The following is a 14,478-nucleotide window of genomic DNA, read 5'->3' as shown; positions in this document are numbered from 1 at the left end:
GGATCAGAGAGAGAGAGAGAGAGAAGTCATTTGGTAGAAGTTACATCTTACTGTGTGTGAGGCCCTAGGTTTGAGCCCCAGCACCATCTGAGTACCATGGACAGCACTAGGAGGGCCTCCTGGCATGGTAGAGCACTGCTGTGGTCTCTTTCTACCCCTACCCTCACCCCCCAAATAAAGAATAAAAAAATGGACTGGGTAGGCTGCTGAGTGGTAGAGCCCTGGACTTATTCCCTGACACTTAATTTTTTAAATAAAAATATGTATTATCCACAAGGACCAGGTTAATGATCCCGGTTCAAGCTCCTGACTCCCCACCTGCAAGGGAGTCACTTCACAGGCAGTGAAGCAGGTCTGCAGGTGTCTATCTGTCTCTTCCCCTCTCTGTCTTCCCCTCCTCTCTCCATTTCTCTCTGTCTTATCCAACAATGACAACAATAATAACTACAATAACAATAAAAACAAGGGCAACAAAAAGGAAATAAATAAATATTTTTTAAAACATCTAAAAATATGTATTATGTATTTTATTTTTCTGAGAAAGAGATACAGACAGAAAGATACAGAGACTAGAGCACTGCTCAGCTCTGGCTTATGATGGTGCTGGGGGGACTGAACCTGGAACCTCAGAGGCTCTGGAATCAAAGTCTTTTACAGAAAGAACTATTATGCTGTGTCCCTAGCCCTAAAAGTTTTTTTTTTTTTTTAAGGAGAAAGGACTCAAGGGGGCAGGGCAAGGGGAGGACATGTGGATGGTGTTGGGCTCAGCCATGGAGAGGGGGTGGCTGAGAACTCTGTGTTGGCCTTGGCAAGACTGGCTGGACTTGGGGGTATGGGGCTCCCCTTCTGTTAAGCCCCCTCCCAAAGGTCACTCCCAGCCTCTAAAGAACTGGATGTCCAATGGGCCTTAGAGTCTCCTAAAATGTTTGCCAGCAAGATGGCATCTTGCGAGTAAAACCAGTCCCCCCAAAACACGGTTGTCTGAGATGGCCCTAGACAGCAGGGGTGGGTGGGTAAGGAGGTGATGGGAGTTGAGTGCTCACTCGGGGTACTCTGCTGGCTGGCATTCCTTTGGCAAAGCAGGTAATCTGCCATGACTGAGCACAGACAGAAGACAGAAGGCAAAACACAAGAGACACAGACCCTCCATACTGCTGTTCACCGTGTCCTCTCAAACTGACAGGCTCACTAAAACCCACTGTGGGCTTTAGTTTGAAGAGCCGTCACTGGGAGGTGGAAAAGTCGGGGTGGGGAGTGTTCTGACTCTTTCTGGATGGCCCCCCAATCCAGCTCCTGCTCCTCCTCTTCCTCTAGGAGAAAAGCTGACTCTCTCCGGAGGGCAAGAAGGGGGTTTAACAGCTCCGGCTGTGACAGGGACAGCAGTAGAGCCTTTTCCTCCACGCCAAAGCTGGCATGACAGTGTTTGCTTTTCACTGGCCCTGGGCTTCAGGCCCATGTTGGGTTTCATGAGTCCCTTGGGAGGCTGGAACCCCCCCCCCATTAAGGCCATCAAGCTCCCTCTGAGCCCAGATGTGTGGAATCTGGGGGATGCTATGTGGCTTCTGTTCAAAATGAAGCTGCTACTCTGTTCTCTCACCCAGTACAGAGTCTCCCAGAGGCTCTGCTGGGCTGGGGAGTCTTATTAGCTTTGAATGTTTGCTCCCCCTGCTGAGCCCTCTAGGTGGGAGGTTGGGGGGCAGAGATAGGGGGTGATGGGTGGAGAGGGGCCACAAGACAATTCAACAGTTGTTAATCATTTTTGTTAGGGACTACACAGTGACAGGAGGCCTGAAACCCCAAACAGCTGGGACATGGACACTTTGTTTCATGCTATCACTGTCTCTCCATGCCAGTGGGGAAGGAGTTAAAGGTAACATAGGAAAAATGGAAACAGGAGTGGGACAGATCTTGGAAGCACCTTGAACACTGTGGGGGGAGTTTTAGTAAAGTAACCACGCCTGGTGACCTCAGTGGAGCAATGAGAAGCGAGCCCAAGTGTGACGTAGACTGGGGTAGAAGAAAAGGCGAAATGCACATATTCTGACCATTCTTTTTTGCCACTAGCTGTCTTAGCACCTTAAATGTCACTTCTGTATGATTTCTTCACACCTTTGTAATGAAGAAAGTTAAGTGCTGCACACCTGACCATGGAGTCTCTTGTAATTCTTACAACAACATTCTGTGAGGGGCCCTCCTCTCTGGAGTAAGCTGGTGCTCCTGAGTCTTCTCAAGGACCTAACCAACTTCCCCGCTACAATTTCATTTCATTTTTTTTAACATCTTTTTTATTTTGTTTTGTTCATTTATTTTCCCTTTTGTTGTCCTTGTTGTACAATTTCATTTCTTAGAGCACGATTTTGCTTGTGACCTCACCGGTGTCCCTCACCATTTATCTGTGTTAGTGTTTAACCAGGTTTTAAAAAATTATACACTAGCTTTAAGATATTAACTGCAGAGAGGAAACTTCACAGGCAGTGAAGCAATGCTGCAGGTCTCTCTCTCTCTCTTTCTTTTTCTCTCCCTCTCTCCCTTTCTCCTCTCAATTTCTCCCTACCCTATCAAATAAAAGAGAAAGAAATTAGGAGAAAAAATAGGAAAAAGTGGTAGCCAGCAACGAGGAGCAGTGGATTCATCATACAAGCACCAATCCCCAGAGATAATCCTGGTGGCAATTTAAAAAAATCTTCAAAAATAAATATACACATACTACGCACTTTATCTTGAGATTTAGTTATTAATGAGCTAGATGGGGGGACCAGAGTATCACTCTGGCATATGTGGTGCTGGGGATTGAACTTGGGACCTCATGCTGGCAAGTCCTGGCACTGAGCCACCTCCCAGCCCCCCTTGCCAATCAATTATTTGTTTATTTTCACCAGGGATATTGTAAGAGCTGGGTTTAGCATTAGGAATCCACTGCTCCCAGTGACCATTTTTTCCTGTTTTTTTTTTTTTTTGATAGTGCAAGAAAAATTGAGAAAAGAGGGTGAGATAGAGGAGAGGAAAAGAGAGGCACATACAGATTTGCTTCACTGTTCATGAAGTTTCCCACTTGCAGGTAAGGAGCAGGGGATTGAACCTCACTCCTTGCGCCTGGTAATATGTGCACTTAGCCAGTTGCACCAGCACCTGGCATCCCTGACTGTAAGTGTCTCTGGGGCCCTGGCTGAGCTCAGTTTTAGCTTCCCCAGTGGGGCGGAAGGAACAGCCATAGCACTGCCTCCACCTGCCATGCATGTGACCAGCGCTGAGTAGAGCAGCTGGGCCAAGGGATGGGGCACTTGGTGGCCTCTGCCAAGTACCTTCCAGGGAGGCCACGCCCCCTTCCTCTGCCGCTTATGGAAGTGAGAATGTCTACTTTCCCCACGCCCAGCCACTTCTTTGCAAATCAAGGGTTGTGAGAGGAGCAGGGCATCCTGCTTTTCATGGCCCTTGTTTTATGAGAATGAGTAAGGCAGCCTCTGATTTGCATTTCTTTTCCTGTGAATTCTTGGGCATGCCTTCCTTAGGGTTTTTTTTTCTTTTTTTTTTTTCTGATTATCTTTCTGCCTGAGCCTGGGACTCAGGTTGAAGTCTCTATGGTGGGTTTTTGATCCGTAGTCAAGTTCCTTGGTTTTTACCAGGGAGCTTTGCGTCTGACCATTTCTTTGGAGAAGGTTCGGGTTTGTTTCACTTCCCCGCGTTCCTTCCTGTCTCCTAATAGCTTCTTATCTTTCACTCTCGTCCCCATCTCTGTTTCATCTCTGTCTCCATTTCCTGTCTCCAGAATCTGAACTGTCACTTCCACTGGTTGTAGTAGAGAGGACAGGACAAGTGTTCACTTCACTGCCACCTCATGTTGCAGAAGCACCGGAGTCACCTCCACCCCACCAGACCATCTCCCCTTCTCTTCCATCCTGCAACCCCTTGGCAGAGGCTGGCAAACACCTGCCCCAAGGTCACCCACATATTGGGACCCAGATATCTTGCCCCAAGGCTTCTAAGCCCTCTGAAAGCTTCTGAAACACTCTTGAATAAAGCCCACAAGCAGAGGGCACACACATGCTCTTCCTGAGCATCTCCTATTACTTACCTGTTTTTCTTTTTGTTTCTTATTTATTTTATTGCGGCACCTGGGACTCAAGAATGTGCTTTTTAATCACTCCTTAGCTGACATTTTAATTTTTTAAATTTTTTTATGTCAGAGAGAGAGAGAGAGAGACGGTGGGGGGGGGTAGTGAGACACTATAGCCCTGCATCTTCCCCTGGTGCCGTGGTATCTGGATGCTGCACATGGAAAAGCATATCCCCTTCCCAATAAGCTAACTTCTACCTGCTCTTCTCCTGATAGTTTAACACCCACAAAGAAAAAAAAAAGCATAGGCAATCACTAACTGAAGGGAGGAGCCAGGAGTGGGGTGGGGGTGAGGGTGGGGTGGGCACTCTGCCAGGCTCACACATCTGCTTCTTGACACCTTCTGGGCAAAAAGGAGCTGGAGGTGGCTGGACAGTGGTGCATCTGGTAGCGTAAACATATTACCATGCACAAGGACTAGGGTTCAAGCCCCTGGTTCCCACCTGCGGGGGGCAGGAGGGGGGAAGCTTCTCAAGCAGTGAGGCAGTGCTGCAGGTCTCTGTGTATCTGTTTTTTTCTTCACCTTCCCTCTCACTTTCTCTCTGTCTCCATCCAAAAAATGAAAAAAATTAAAAAGGTGGCTCTGCAGGTAAAACCCGTAACTTACGAGAGTGAAGCCCCGAGTTTGCATAGCCAAGCAATGTACTGCATAGCCAAGCAATACTTTGGTCTGTCTGTCTGTCTGTCTCTCCCTCCCTCCCTCAACAAACAAAAGACCAAACAAGAAGTTGGAACATGCATTCTCAGAATGTACCCTCCCCCCTGCCGACACACACCACCTTCTCAAAGAAGTACTGGATATTCTGGATATTCCCCTCTGCCTTTAAGATTCCTGTGAGCCCTCTGACCCTCTATCATTTTGGGGGAGATGGATTTGTGAAGCCTTTTCCCCTCCTCATCCAGCAGATTCACTTTTTCTCTTTTCTAGATTCCTGCCTGCTGTTTCAAGCTCTTGGTGGGACTGCCCTGCTGGTAATGGCTGAGCCAGGCCCCTTATCTCTCACTTCCTCCTCAGAGATGCAAACGAGGCTGGGGCCCTGGGACAGCTGGACAGGGCACCCACGTCAGCTCTCCAAGGAGCAACAGAACAAAGAAGCAGAGAGTCCCAAAGACAGGGTCAGCAGGGAAACAGGAAGCCCCTTTGATTGATCAAGTGTGGCAGACAAGTCTTCAGGGACTTTTCAAAGGTGTTCTAGAAGCACTGAAACAAAGGCACAGCCCCACATGACTCAAACAGACCAGAACCAAAGGCTGGTACAATTAAAGGGGGGTTCCCCTCGGGTGACTCTTGCTCTTAAGCGCCTTGGGTTTGCAAGGGGAGGCTGTGGTGGGCTGCTGGGTGCAGGATGGGCACTGCTGGGACTTGACCCCCCAGCAATGGCTCTTGATCCTGAGCCTATTCACACAGCCTGCTCACACCTACACACACATGAAGACACACAGTGCATACGTGTATGTGTTAAATGGCACACACATGGGAGCATGCACACATGGGCAGATACAAATGCACAATATGCATACAGGCATGCACATACATGTGGATACACACCACATGTTCACAGCCCCCACACACGTGCAGCCTGCACACACATACTTAAGTGCACAGTACCCAGCACACATGCACGCACGAACTGCACAGTATACAGAACACACATGCACAGATGTACACATGCACCACTGGGCATATGCACACACATGTGCATGTGGCTGTGCATGTACATGAGCACACTGAGAGTGCACGTCATACACACACGCACACAGAGACACATGACAAACACACGTGCCCACACAATGTGCATGGAGATGTAAAGCCACATCCCCAGCACCCTGTCCTGGACCAGCACCCCGAGTGTTCAGGGCTGCCTGAGACAGGGACACACATGGGGGACACCCCGGGGTGCTCATGCTGCTGTCCCTTGGGAGCTGGGTGGCATTTCAGAGGCACAGGGACATCACCCACTGGAGACATGGGTGGGCTGGCGTCGGGCCTGCTGGTCTAGCTTCTGCCACCAAGTGACATTCCCCATTGTCACAAAAAGTGGCTGGAGAGTAGCCAGAGAGTAGCTGGCCCAGGACAGCCTTTGGGGGGGGCAGGTAATGCAGTGGGGTCTATACCCTTCTGGGAGGGAAGGTGTCCCCCACCCCAGACCAACCCCAAGATGCTGGGGAGGGTAAGCTGACAAGCATGCAACAGCAGGAAGAAGCCTGGTGGCATTTATTTATTCGCTCAGAAAAGCATCACAACCTGGTGAGGCATGCATTCACTCTCTAGGAAAGGCATTAATCTTTCCACATGATGATTCTTTTTAAAAAAATATTTATTTATTTACTTATTTATTCTCTTTTGTTGCCCTTATTATAGTTATTATCATTGTTGTTGGATAGGACAGAGAGAAATGGAGAAAGGAGGGGAGACAGAGAGGGGGAGAGAAAGACAGACACCTGCAGACCTGCTTCACCACCTGTGAAGCGACTCCCCTGCAAGTGGGGAGCCAGGGGCTCGAACTGGTATCCTTACGCCAGTCCTTGGGCTCTGCACCACCTGTGCTTAACCCGCTGCACTGCTGCCCGACTCCCTCCACATGATGATTCTAAGCAAGCAAATACTGAGTGTACACTAAGAGACATAGTATGAAGCACAAGAACCTGCACAGGGATCCCGGTTCGAGCCCCCAGCTCCCCACCTGCAGGAGAGTCCTTCACAAGCAGTGAAGCAGGTCTTCAGGTGTCTATCTTTCTCTCCCCCTCTCTATCCTCCCCTGCCCTCTCAATTCCTCTCTGTCCTATCCAATAAAATGGGGGAAAATGGCCTCCAGGAGCAGTGGATTCATAGTGTAGACACCGAGCCCACATGATAAAACCTGGAGGCAAAAAAATATTGATTTATTTATTAATATGAGAGAAAAAATGAAAGAAGAAGAAAGAGAAAGACAAGAGTATCACCGCTCTGTTACTGGTGATGCCAGGGATCAAACTCAGGACCTCAGGCTTGGAAGTCGAGTTGCTCTGCTCTGGGTTACTTTCTTTTGATTTCTCTCCTTTCCCCTTGCTTAAGTATTGCAGGCTTCTGAGCAAGATGGGGTGAGAGAACAGGAAAGAAACTCTACACACACACACACACACACACACACACACACACACACTCACACAGACACACACACACTCACACAGACACACACAGACACACACAGACACACACAGACACACACAGACACACACACATACATTTGGGCAGCATGGGAGGTAGTACAGTGGACAGAGTGCTGAATTTGCCAGCAGGAAGCCCTGAGTACAATCCCTGGCATGGTGAGTATCTGAATGATACTCTGGTTCTTCCTCTATCTTGTGAAATAAATAAAACAAATCTTAAGAAAGAAAGAAAGAAAGAAAGAAAGAAAGAAAGAAAGAAAGAAAGAAAGAGAGAAAGGAAGAAAGAAAGAAAGGGGATCTGGGTGGTGGTGCACCCAGTTGCGTGTACATATTACCATGAGCAAGGACTCGGGTTCAAGCCTCTCATTCCCACCTGTAAGGGAGGTTTGGAGATGCTTCACAAGTGGTGAAGCAGGGCTGCAGGTGTTTCTGTCTCCCATCCTCTAGATCTTCCCCTTCCTTCTCAATTTCTCTCTGTCTCTATGCAATAAATAAGTAATAATAATAAAAAAGAAAGAAAGAAAGAAGAGAAGGAAGGGAGAGAGAGAGAGAGGGAGGGAAAAAGAAGCCATTGGAGAGGCTGATCTGAGAGGCACACCAGTCAGAACACGCACATTATCATGTGCAGGGACCCAAATTCAAGCCTACCCCACCCCCTGCAGGGGAGAAAGTTTCATGATCTCTCTCCTTTCTGTTCCTTTCTATCTCTCAACCTTTATTAAAAAAAAAAAAAAAAAAAGCCATTTGAGCAATGAGAGAGGTGACTCAGTGAGTAAAACACAAAGTCACAAGTGTCAAGTCCCAACTTCAATCTCCAACACTGCCCACGTTAGGTGATGTTGTTTACAGTCTCCCTCTCTCTCTCTCTCTCTCTCTCTCTCTCTCTCTTTCACAGGTACATCTTGGAAATTAAGAAATCATTTTGAGCAGTGCAGAAGTAGAAGAGTGTTTTGGTCCTAAGAAGCAAGGCATTCATCATTCAGTACCTAGACCTCCAATCATGGTGCCGCAGAGAGTGAGAGCGTGTGTTTGAGGACAGACCTCCGGCTGCTGACTCAGCTCCCTCTGGGAGAGAAAGTGGGAGAGGCTGGCCCAGGTGGCAGGTGTCCTGGTGAGGCAGAGGGAGGATAGGAGAGCTGGTGGGGGCAACTGAGCCCCCCACCCCCACCCTGGAAGCACAGGGGTCTATTGAGGAAGGAGCCCACCCTCCCAGATGTCACCCTACCAACCAGGCTCTGCTAGGGAAGAGGATTTAGGCAGAAAGTCACTCTAACTTCTGAAGGAATCTAAGTTCATTATTATTAATATTATTTTAATCTGACAAGTCTTTGTATGGTTTTAAAATTATCAGTTAATTAGTTAATAAAAGAGACAGACAGATGATAGATCAATTGATAGATGATAGACAGATAGATATGATAGAGAACCAGAGCATCACTTTGATCACTTTGGCATATTTAGTGCTAGAGATGGAACTCAGGATGTCACATGTGCAAGTTCTGAGCTCCGTCACTGTACTGCCTTCCCAGCTGCCTGGCAGATTTTTAAGTTTATTTTTATCTTAGAGAGAGAGAGAGAGAGAGTTACAGAGAGAAAGACACTCAGAGAGAGGCCAGAGCATTGCTCAGCTCTGGCTTATATTGGTGTCAGGGATAGAACCTGGGACCTCAGCCTCAGGCATGAAAGTCTTTTGCAGAACCATTCTGCTGTCTCCCCAGCCCTCACCTGGCAGTTTTTGATGAGGAAAGCAAATTCTCCAGACTGCTGGGAAAAGAACACTATTTTTCCCCTGCAAGACTTTAAGGTGCTACTTTCAGTCACGTAGAGTCATTGCAGAAAGAAAACAGAAAGTGCAGAGTGGAGGAAACATCTGACAAATGGATTTGATGAAATTTAAGAGAGCCCTGCACTCGGGAGCAAGAAAATCAAGTGTGAAAATCGCACAAACTGAGGCCAGGCCACTGGAGTCAGGGTGAAACTCACTCAAGGCAAGAAACAGCAGCTCAGCTATCGAGAAATCAAGGTAGAAGAAGGCGAACTCAAAACAGGCGGTCCTGAAAGAGGGGCAGGTTGTAAAAGGTGGAAATCTAAGTGAGAAATGAAGAAAACACACCCCGTCCTCAAGCACATACACAAGAAAGGCTCCTGAGGGCTGGGTGGTCATGCATGTGGCCAAGCACACACTGTGTGCTGGGTGGTCATGCATGTGGCTAAGCACACACTGTGCGCTGGGTGGTCATGCATGTGGCCAAGCACACACTGTGCGCTGGGGGGTCATGCATGTGGCTAAGCACACACTGTGCGCTGAGTGGTCATGCATGTGGCTAAGCACACACTGTGCGCTGGGTGGTCATGCATGTGGCTAAGCACACACTGTGCGCTGGGGGGTCATGCATGTGGCTAAGCACACACTGTGCTGTGTATAAGGGCTGGTGTTCTAGTCCTTGGTCCTCACCTTCAGGGGAAGCTTCATGAGCAGTGAAGCAGGGCTGCAGGTGTCTCTGTCTCTGTCTCTTTCCCTCTCTACCTTCCCTTTCTCTCTTGATTTCTCTTTGTCTCTATCCAATGCATAAATAACAATAACAAATCTTTTGTTGTTGTTTGTTTGTTTGTTTGTTTGCCTCCAGGGTTATTGCTAGGGCTCAGTGCCCCCACTACCAATCCACTGCTCCATTTTTTTTTTCTATTTTATTGGCTAGGACAGAGAAAAATTGAGAGGGGAGGGGGAGAGATAGAGAAGAAGAGAGAAAGATAGACACCTGCAGACCTGCTTCAGTGCTTGTGAAATATTCCCTCTGCAGGTGGGGAGTGGGGGCTTGAAACTGGATCCTTGCACTGGTCCTTGGGCTTAGTACTAGGTGCTTAACATGTGCACCAATGCCTGGCCCCCATAACAAAACTTTTAAAGAAGTTTTGTATAAAATTTTTTTTTAAAGCTTTAAAACAAAATAAAAGGTGATTTTTCCTATTAAATAAATACATACAGAAACACAAAAATAGGGGATGGGTGGCCTCATACCTGGTTGAGCACACTTGTCACAGTGCACAAGGACCCAGCCCCTCCCCCAGGGGGGGAGGTGTCAAAAGCCATGAAACTGCTATGGGTATTTCTCTTCTCTACCTCTCCTTCCTCACTCCTTTTCTCTCTGTTCCATCAAATAAAGACATAGAAAAATAAAATAAAATATTCCTAGGAGAAAACAGCTCACCCTCTGACACAACTCTTGGCAGACTTGCTTTCCTTTTAATTGTCCGTGGAGTCACAGAGGGAAGATAAGAAGGCACAGCACTGTGCCACCCTTCCTGAAGTTGTCCTTTCCCCGTGCTGTCTAGGGTGTCGCTCTGTGATGCTGGGGACTCAGACTGGGTCCTTGTATCTGGTAAAGCGTGTGCCCTACCAGGTGAGCTATCTCTAATCCCTCTACGTATCTACACACACACACACACACACACACACACACACACACACACACACACACACACACTCAGGTTTACTGCTGGGGCTTGGTGATGGCATCATGAATCCACCACTCCTGGTGGCCTTTTTTCTTTCTTTCTTTTTCTTTTTTTTTCCTATTTTTTATTTGATAGGACAGAAAGAAATTGAGAGAGAAGGGGGAGAGAGAGAGGGAGAGAGAAAAAGAGACACTTGCAGACCTGCCTCACCACTCATGAAACTCCTCCTCTGCAGGTGGGGAGCGGGGCTCGAGCCTGAGTCCTTGCACACTGTAGTGTGTGCACTCAGCTGGGTGCACCCTCCCCATGACTTTATTATGTTATTCATTAAATTAGTTCCAGAGAGATTTAGCTGTTCAATATTAAGAAAAGAAAGGGAAAAAAACCACCCTGAAACAAAAGCCGATAATCTCACCATCAGTTCTTGCTAAATGCTGTGCTAAGCACATGACACATATTTTCCACCCAATCCACCCGATAACTACATCACATGGACACTTTTCGTGCTGGTTTGCAGATGAGGAAGCCACAGTCTCGAGGGACTGGACAATCTGTCAAAGGTGGGGCAGACAGAGTCATTTGCCTCCAAATGGCTCTGGTCTGAGCCTCCTGCAAACCAGAATCGACTTTCTTCCTGCTGAGGGACTTTCTACAATGAAAAGCCAAGGGGAACTCCAGGCTGACCGCCCAGTGTGAGAGAACAGGACTTGTAGACACAAAGCCCCAGGTCTGCAACCCAGCTGAGGGGACTCTGGATTCCCTCTCATAAAACTAAAACAAAGGAATAAAAGAGCAGGGGAGGTATCACAAAAGAAAAAAAAGTTTATAGACTTCATGAAAACTTACGATCTCCGAATGTAAATATATATATATATATATCTTAAAATTTAAAGGCAGCCCACTTTAAACAAATTATGATGCATGTGAGATGCAGACTCATGCTGGTAGGTAACAGGAGAACTCCAGCTTCAAGAGAAAATGGGCAGGTGCCACCGATTTGGAAAGTCAGGAGATCCCTCAAGAAGTTAAAGGTAGACCTCTCCCATGGCCCAGCAGTCCCACCTCTGGGCTTTGACTTACAGAATATGAAGTCTTGAAGTCACCCCCATGTTTACTGAAGCTTTGTGCAAAAAAAGTTGAAATACAGAAAGGACCCAAAAGTTCATAGATGAGTGAATAAAAAAAGATGTGGCTTAGCTGGGGAGATAGCATAACCGTTATGCAAAAAGACTTTAAGGTCTAAGGCATCAAAGGTTCCAATCCCCAGATTTACCATAAATCCAGAGCTGAGCAGTGCACTGATCAGAAAACAAACAAATAGGGCAGGGGTAAATATCATAATGGTTATGCAAAGAGACTCAGACCCGAGGCTCTAAAGTCCTGGTTTCAATACCCCATACCACCATAAGCCAGAGCTGATCAATGCTCTGGTAAAAAAAAAGAAAAGAAAAGAAAAAGAAAGGAAGAAGAGGAAAGAAAAGAGAAGGAAAGGAAAAAACAAACAAATAAAAAGCGTCTTAATGCATAAGGACCTGAGTTCAAGCCCCCATCCCCAGCTACAGGGGGGAAGCTTCATGAAGCAGTGTTGCAGGTGTCTCACTCCCTTTCCCTTCTCTACCTCTCTGTCCCTATCTCAATGTCTCTTTATCTCTGTCCAAAAATAAACAAATAACTAAATAGGACTATTTTATAAACAGATGTGGCTTACAGACCCAGTGGGCTACTATTCAGACACATAAAAAATGCTTTTGTTTGCAGCACAATGGAAGAAACACAAGGCAATTGTGCCAAGTGAAATGAATCAGAAAGTAAAAGACAAGCCTTGGATGATTTCACCTATGTGTCCGATAATTTAAGGAAGCAAAATTGATGAACAGACAAAATGAAAAGCAAACCAACCAGCAGACACTGATGACAAAGTGAGTTCCCAGAGGGGAGGAGGGTGGGGCATGGGAGAAGGGGTAAAGGGAGTCTAAGGAAAGGGGTTGGGCAGTGACTAAGGCCAGCAAGAAAGCTCACTTGGATAGTGCCTTTACTTTATCATGGGCATGGCCCGGGTTTGAGCCAGGTTCCTACCACACTGAAGGAAGCTTTGAGGTTCTGGTGTCTTTCTCCCTGTCTCTTTCTCTCTGTTTCTGTTTTTCTTTCTGAAAAAGATGTCATGTCTCTAGTCCAGAGCTACATACTATTTATGTGGGGTGGGGGAGGCTGGTGCTACGGTGTCTTTCTTCTCTCTGTCTCTGTGTCCCTATCTGAAAAAGTTGACCCTGAGCAGTGAAATCCATTCCCTTAATTGTGTTCCACCCCTCCCCCAACGGAAATATTCAGAATACAGAGACTGGCATGCAGTGGGCTCTCCCTAGAAATGCCCACCATATCATTCAGGGGAACAAAACTGAGGACAGGCAACTCATTACTCTGTATCCAGAGACTAAACAAAGTTCCTGTCCTTTGCCACAGTAGTTCCTCCCCGGGCTGTGTAGGCAGAGAGGCCACATTTCTCCTAAGCACTTTCACCACAGTCAAATCTATGCAAGAAAACACATTGCTCACTGAGATGCCTGACAAGAGAAGAGCCATGTCACGAGTGGCGCGCCACCATGCACAGAATCCTGTGCTTCTGTGAAAAACTGGGACATGGGGAGAAGTGTGAATGATCAGGAGATGTGACGATGCTTTCAGCCAGAAAACACAGTGCACCAGGCTGTGTGGCTGCGTGTTACAGGCACTTTGTATGTAGAGAGACTCGGTGTGTATTTAATACATGGCATATATTCATGTGTATCATATATAGGTTCTGTGCACACCATCATTAAGCTAGATACTAGCCATTATTTCAATATTATATATATATATATATATATATATATATATATATATATATATATATACACGCACTGGGGTCTTACACATTCACAATTTCACTTCTCCCAGCTGGCCTATTTTCCTTTTAATTTCAGGGATAGAGACAGGGATAGACAGAGAGACAGAGATGGAGACACAGAGACAAGGACACCACAGCATGTTCTACCACTCCCTCCTAGAGCTGTCCATGGTGACCCCATGTGGTGCTGGGGGCTTGAACCCAGGTCTTGGCATATGGTTAAGTGTGCTCTACTGGGAGCCAAATACAATGATCCCAGCCCCAATTTTGTTCATTTGTTTTTTAAATTTCTTTATTGCAGGATTAATGTTTTATAATCAACAGTAAATATAATAGTTTGTACATGCATAACATTTCCCAGTTTTCCACATAACAATTCAACCCTCGCTAGGTCCTCTGCCATCATGTTCCAGGACCTCCTCCTCACCCCAGAGTCTTTTACTTTGGTGTAATACACCAACTCCAGTCCAGGTTCTGCTTAGTGATTTCTCTTCTGGTCTTGTTGTTCAACTTCTTTCTATGAGTGAAATCATCCCATATTCAACCTTTTGTTTTTTTTTTTAAATTTCTTTATTGGGGGATTAATGTTTTATAGTTGACAGTAAATACAATAGTAGTATGTGCATGCATAACAGTTCTCAGTTTTCCACATAACAATAAAACCCCCACTAGGTCCTCTGTCATCCTTTTCCAGGACCTGTATTCTCCCCCCCCCCCCAGAGTCTTTTATTTTGGTGCAATACACCAACTCCAGTTCAGGTTCTACTTGTGTTTTCTCTTCTGATCTTATTTTTCAACTTCTGCCTGAGAGTGAGATCATCCCATATTCATCCTTCTGTTTCTGACTTATTTCACTTAACATGATTCCTTCAAG

At 46.6% G+C, this 14,478-nt stretch overlaps 1 protein-coding gene across 4 annotated transcripts in view; it reads right to left on the bottom strand.

Moving 5' to 3' along the window:
• INPP5D (inositol polyphosphate-5-phosphatase D) overlaps positions 1-14,478 on the bottom strand; it is a 116,585-nt gene that overhangs the window by 91,136 nt on the left and 10,971 nt on the right. The gene's annotated exons all lie outside the window — the stretch shown is intronic.

The sequence above is a fragment of the Erinaceus europaeus genome, chromosome 7 (assembly GCF_950295315.1).
Source record: "Erinaceus europaeus chromosome 7, mEriEur2.1, whole genome shotgun sequence".
In the NCBI taxonomy this organism is placed as follows: Eukaryota; Metazoa; Chordata; class Mammalia; order Eulipotyphla; family Erinaceidae; genus Erinaceus; species Erinaceus europaeus.
The sequence above is the reverse complement of the archived record's forward strand: the minus strand, read 5'-3'. Positions and strand labels throughout refer to the sequence as shown.